Consider the following 7,033-nt stretch of genomic DNA (forward strand, 5'->3'; position numbering starts at 1 on the left):
TATGCCAATAAAAAACAAATCTTTTACCTTTAGACAGTATGGATGGACCTAGAGAATATTATGCTAAGTGAAATAAGCCATAGAAAAACAAATACGATATGATGTTACTCCCATGAGGAATCTAATGAACAATCTGAACTAATAAAGAAAATGGGGACAGAGTCACAGATGGAGAGCAGAATGACAGCTAAGTAGGGGGAGAATAGAGGATGGAGGGATTGAGCAAAAAGAGAAAAGACTAAAGGACATGGACAACAGTGAGGCGATTCTGGGGGAGAGGGAGGGTATAAAAGGACTAAATGGTAATGGAAAAATACAATAAAAATTTAAAAAATAATCTAATGATCTGTTCAGCACACTGCAGGGGATTTCTATCTTATATTAAAAAAGCCAAGTTTCTCTGCAAAGGTCCACACGTATCTGCTTCATCACTTAAACTACATACAGTGCCTAAAATAGTGTCTGGCACACAGTAGGTACACCATAAACATGTACTAAATACAAAAAATTTAATAAATGGACCCTGAGGGTGTAGAAAGAATGATGTGATGGTAATTGAATGGCTAGGGTAAATTACTATCACATTACAATAACATGACATAACTCTGACTGATATAATGTATCTTCACATATAGTTTCTGTTTAAAGAAGGGAATTGTCAAAAGGACACAGAAGCCAAACAAAAAGATCTCTCCTCATCAAAGCTGGGAATAATTCAAGAAGGAAAATAAATACTAGTGACAATAGATTCTAATTCAAAGAAAAAATATAAACTCAAAGACCTACAGTCCATGCTGTCATTAATACATAAATAAATAAATAAATAAATAAATAAATAAGAATAAAGAATAAAATCTGCTTAAACAAAAATTTCAAATTTGCATATATACGCACACATATATACATATACATATATGTGTATATATGTGTGCGTATCTATATAAACCCTCCTCTTGTATGTGGGTTTGACTTAATGACACACTTATGAAAATAGTGAATGGAAAGCAAGAATGGAAACTTTATAGTGGAGAAAACTGGCAGGAATGTAGTACTTTAGCCAAGAGGCCAGTTCCAGCATCACCATGAAAAGTCATGTTGCTGCCCTGGATCCACTGATACCAGCAGATGAGGGCACGTCACCTCTGCAGGAGTCATCAAAGTTCATTACCTCAGCCTAACCACGAGAAAACACCAGACAAACACAAATTGAGGGTAGTTCTAAAAATTACCTAACACTTTTCAAGACTGTAAAGAATACAAAAAAGAAGAAATATTCAAGGAATGTGGCAGATAGAAAACTGCTACATAGAGACAGAAATAAAATGCAAAATGGCATTCTGAGTTTTTCATGGAAACCAGAAAGGGCACTCAATAATTAGATAAATGAATAATTATCACAAAATTAGTATAAAATCCACATTGTACCAACTACCTTATACCAGGGACTATAAAATTGCCATAAAATAAAAATTATTTTCTTCTAATTTTATAGCTATTTCTTATGAGTCTTATCTTTTGTCTGTAAACATTAGTAAATCTGTAGAATGACTTCATAATTACCCTAAAATTTGGTTATAACTATCACATGGGTCATCTTATAAGTGATATATATTAATATTTATTATTTAAGTTTTGGTTGATCCAATTTAATGTATTTCTATAAATATTTATGCTTTCACTAATATTATTTAACTCTATTCAAGTATATTCCCCAGAAATGTATTATGCTTATTAAGATTTCTTTTATTAAATTTTATTGTTACGCCTCTTGACTTCAAAATCACCGAAGCTGAAATAAGTAACTGAAAATTAAATTAAAACTTTGGAGGATAAATGCTAATGAAAAAGAAAAATGTGTAAGTATATGTTCAGATATGCAAAATATTCACATATATTAAACAGAAAGTTATTTATTATAAAAACTTAAAAATTCTTATGTTATAAAATAATTTCTCTTCACTCCCATATGTGTAGGTAGAAAATTTGTTTGTTTGGAAAGTGCTAATCCTTACAATTCACACTTGGTTCCCTGCACATCTATTTCATCTGGTTTTCACTGAATACACGCCAGTGTCTGAGATTTTCTCATTTTTCGTTCTTCCAACACTTTTATCCTACTCCTCTGCTTATGTTCATGTATTCCCACTTCTTTGTGCTCATATTATAAGGCTGACCATTCTTCCATCTAAGGCCAAAAACCAGTTGTACACTGAATCTCATTTCCTATTGTCCGCTGAAAACATTGTTACAGCATTCAATCTCTTCTTTACTGTATTATAATTCAATTTATTTTAATCAGTCTTTAAGATCAAATTATGGATTTTGTAATACCATTTATGTTTAAAACAAATCTTTACCCCATATCTATTTTTAGCTAGCTACTCATTTCTTTTTTTAATATATAAATTCTTGAAAATTTTATCTGAGACGCGTGTCCCATTTCCTTTACATGTATTCCCTTTTGGCCCCATTTTAACATTCCTTGTTCATACCCACTTGTTCTTAATGACATCATTGTCAATGTCCATTTTTGCAAATCAAATCTTCAAGTCTCAGTCTTCAGTGTTTAAACCAGTCTGCAGTTTTAAACCTATTAAGTCACACTCTCCAAAACATTTTCACCAGTTGATCTCTAGGATTCCATCTCCCCTGGTTCTCCTTTGTCAGTGATCTTGCTTGGGTTGCTAACTTAAGAAATGTGTCAAATATGAGCATGGCTAGAACTGGAGAGCATTATGCTGAGTGAAATAAACCAGGCAGTGAGGGACAAATACCACATGACCTCACCTTTAACAGGAACCTAATCAACAAAAGAAAAAAAAAAGCAAGCAAAATAGAACCAGAAACATTGGAATTAAGAACAATCTGACAGTAACCAGAGGGGAGTGGAGAGGGGACAGTGGGGAGAAGGGTTTTCGGGAACAGCTACAAAGGACACGTGGACAAAACCAAGAGTGGGTAGAAGCAAGGGAGGGAGGTGGGTTTGGCTGGGGTGCGGGGGATGGTGGGGGTAAATGCAGACAACTGTAATTGAACAACAATAAACTAATTTTTTTAAAAAAGACATGTCAAATATTGCATGTCTAAAAACAAAACAACATTTTAAAAAAGACTTTTCTCAAAAAATACTCTCCTTGCAATTATTTACATTAGGGTAAATAGCAATTACTCTCATTTTTTCTTACCCAAAATGTATAAATTAACCTTAACTATCTCCTCCCCCACATCTCCTGGGCATTCCATATGCAAATGGTATTGGTTTTACTGTTTAAAAATATCTGGAGACTTAGCATTTTCACAACCTTCAAAGAAAACGTCATCATCTCTCATTTTGAACATGACAATAGTCACCAAAGCACTATTCTATTTTCTCCAAAGCCAACCCCTTCATAAATTGAATGGGTTTTATAATTTCCTGAAGAAGTAAGCACAAACATTACATCATCCTTCATAGAGTCTGTGTGGCTGGAGCTCCAATCCCCGGTCTCCCCGCTACTGTATCCATACTCATTCTACTCCGTCACTCTGGCCTATCAGTTTCTAGAAAACACCAGGCATCTCTCCCCTTAGTTTTGCAACTTATTTTCATCTTTCTTGAAATACAGTTCTCAGGTAATTGTAAAACTACTTAATTTTTTTCTAGGATTTCACTCAAATATTACTATTTTTGAGAAGATATTTCCAACCACTCCGTCTCTACTGGCCATAATAAGTGTGGTTCCTCATTCACCTTTTTTTCTTCTGAGCACATATCATCATTTGAAGCATTAAATACGGATTAATGTATCCTGCTTTTACTGAACGTAACCTCCACAGAGGAATTAGTCTATTTTATTTACTATTTCATGTTCAACACCAAGAATAATTGCCAGGCACGTAGGCAGTAGATGAGGAACAGTTATTGAAATTATAAGCATATTAAATATGAAGCAAAGCAGACAGTTTAAATGATCTATAGATCATTGTGACCAAAAATAGTCTTAAGATTTAGTGGTTTTGCTGCCCTCATAAGGGATGGAAAGACACAGACTTATCTGTCTACAACAAGACAAACTTTTAGACCAGGAGCTATTCTTTTCACATCTCCGACTGTTTTTAAAAGAGTTTCTAGAATTTTTTCCCTTGATTCTTCAGGCAGACTGTATTTGGAAAGAGAATGGTATAGAACTAGTATTTCTTGGCTGTCAATCTAAAACATGTCTTGTTGCGTAAAAATAAGCGAGAAAAGTGTGGATAATGACTACCCTGGTTTAGAGGACAGAGATAGACACTGAGTAGCCAATGGGTTAAATAACAGTTTAATTTAAAAATGTGTATATGTCACAGTTTATTTTTAAAAACTTTTTTGTAACTATAAAATAGTTTTTTTCATTATATTATCCATATTATATTTAATGCCTTTCATTTTCCTGTATTCTACATCATAACTATATGACAATCTTTCACCACTTTTCTAAACATTACTTCTGCTGTCATAAAAATCAACTTCTGTCATTTTTCAGTATTTTATATTTGCTACATTGGTGCTTATTGGTTTGGCGAAACTAGATGATCTGTTTAATCCAGTTACTCTGATAAAGAATAATACTGAATAAAATATTGACAGGAAAATTTAGAATCGTCCTAAAAAGATTACTTACATTTTTCAGATTTATGGTGTATTTTTAGGGTAAAAACTAGTAACAATGCTGCTTCAAAAGACTGAGATTCAGATTTTCTCTTTAAAATTGTTTTTCCTTTTTTGTTTTGGAATATAATGATATCTTAAAGTTCTCTACATCAGTAATACAACATGTATCACACATGTATGCCAGTCAAAATCATCTCTTCATTGTACACTATTTTTTATTTCCCTTGTATGAAGTCTGGCTAATTTTTAAAGATATACTCTTTAGATTATTAAGACAATTAATATCAATTTATATTATTTTTCATAAATTTATAAATTCTGTATCTAAAGATATTTCAAGAAAGACATAGTATCTTGTTCTTTTGGTTGAAATTTAAGTAAGAAACATTAGGCCCATTTAGAGAAATAATGTTTAATTATCATACTTGATTGCATATCACATTTCACAGATTATATTCTTGAAAAATAATATTCATATTTTTTCTGACTTTATATTTCATGACTTACTATTTTTATTGAAAATCCACTGCCAACATGAAATGGATAAAGTGAATTGTTAATAAATACTCAGACTTCATCATTAATCATAATCTTACACTGTCTGTGGCAGCTCATGCTGTATTTTGAAAGCCCTATTGTGTGGAAATGCTCCCAGCACATTGCATTATTTTGATTGTGTCATTAGTTCAGCTAGTGACTAAGTCATGCTATGAGATAATCCTTGCTTTTAATATAGAAAGAAGAATGGCTATGTTCTTGCTTCTGATTATGTTAATGCAATTCCAAAATGTACTTCAGGAAAGTATATAGGTGCTGAGGAACACATGAGCTGAGGTGTCCTAATTATGGAGAAACAAACAGCAAATAAAATCACCACATTCTTGTAATGCCATTTCATATACATTTCAAACAAGCTCCTCCTCCTCAAACAAAGCACAATTATTGCTCCTCAAAAGGTTTTCTCATTCATAAATAGAATTAGATACAGCAAAACAAGATGGTTTGACAATTTGTAAATAGGGCTCACCTGGGCTTGACCCCGTCTTCTTTTTTCTTAATAGTTCATTTTTATTGTATTTTTCCATTACCATGTATCCTCTCAGACCCTCTTCTACCTCTACCCACCCACCTCCCACCCACAAACCAGTATTCTAAGAAAAGATTTAATGACTTCCTGTTGAAAAGTGTTTCAACCCAAAATTTAGTTCAGCGACAGAAACATGGTGAAGTGAAAATGTTTGTAAACAATGTGAAGATCACCCTATACGATAGAAGATGTACGTTAAGGATTTCCAGGGTGCCCAACCAGCTGCCGGTGGGCCACATATGGCCCAGGATGACTATGAATGCAGCCCAACACAAATTCGCAAGTTTTTTAAAAACATTATGAGATTTGTTTTTGTTTTCTTTAGTGTTTGTATATTTAATGTGCGGCCCAAGACAACTCTTCTTCCAGTGTGGCCCAGAGGTGTCAAAAGTTTGGACACCGCCAACTCTAACAGGCTCTATTCTTCATGTTTGAGCATGTTTATATAGGTATAGTGTAGCTATAAAAGGAAATATGTTGTTGAACATGTGGCTTTCAATTATTTTTATTTCTGAAATATCTATAAATACAAAACTACACACAGCATAGCTTTAAAGTTTAAAGTGTAGTAATAAAACAAAAACTCTAGCATCATGACACATCTTTATGAAAAAACAGGGTTTTGCAAAGTAGGCCTACTCCTGGTAGAAGAATAAACTTTTGCCTGCCCACAACTGTATACTTAATTTTTCTCCACCCCTATATTTTAAGATCTCTTTGAACATCTTGCTCTCTCCTGCAGTTAATCTTTCCTTACGTTTTTTGGTATTTGTCCTGAAACAACACACTGTGTGAAGTTTCGGAGACACCTTTTGATATTTACATGAATAGTACTTATTCTGCTGTGATATACATGTTCTTCCAAACATTCCATTTTTGAGAGTAAAATATGTTCATGTCTTCTGTCAGCAGTAATTCCAATATAAGAAAATGCTCATCAGTTATTATGCCTGACATTGTCATTATTTGCAATGAAATTGATTTCATTGCATACAACATGATACAATATTTTATTATGCTTGTCAGGGTCTGGGATTTATTTCCATTTTTCTTTTACACACATTTCAGCAATAAAAATGCATATACATGACTCTTGGTATGCATGTGACAGTATTTCCCTGTGTTGAACACCCAGATGTATAATGGTTGTGTAATAAATACAAACATGTTTCATTTCACTGGAAATGAAAACTGTTTTCCAAAGCTGTTGCATCAATTTAAACACCCAGCACGGGGGTCTAGTACTGCCATCTCTGCGTCCTCAGTTTTGCACTTGACATTATCACACACTTTATTTTTTCAATACAATCAGTTTT

The sequence above is a fragment of the Sturnira hondurensis genome, unplaced genomic scaffold (assembly GCF_014824575.4).
Source record: "Sturnira hondurensis isolate 20B ecotype Veracruz unplaced genomic scaffold, ASM1482457v3 Scaffold0020579, whole genome shotgun sequence".
Lineage (NCBI taxonomy): Eukaryota > Metazoa > Chordata > Mammalia > Chiroptera > Phyllostomidae > Sturnira > Sturnira hondurensis.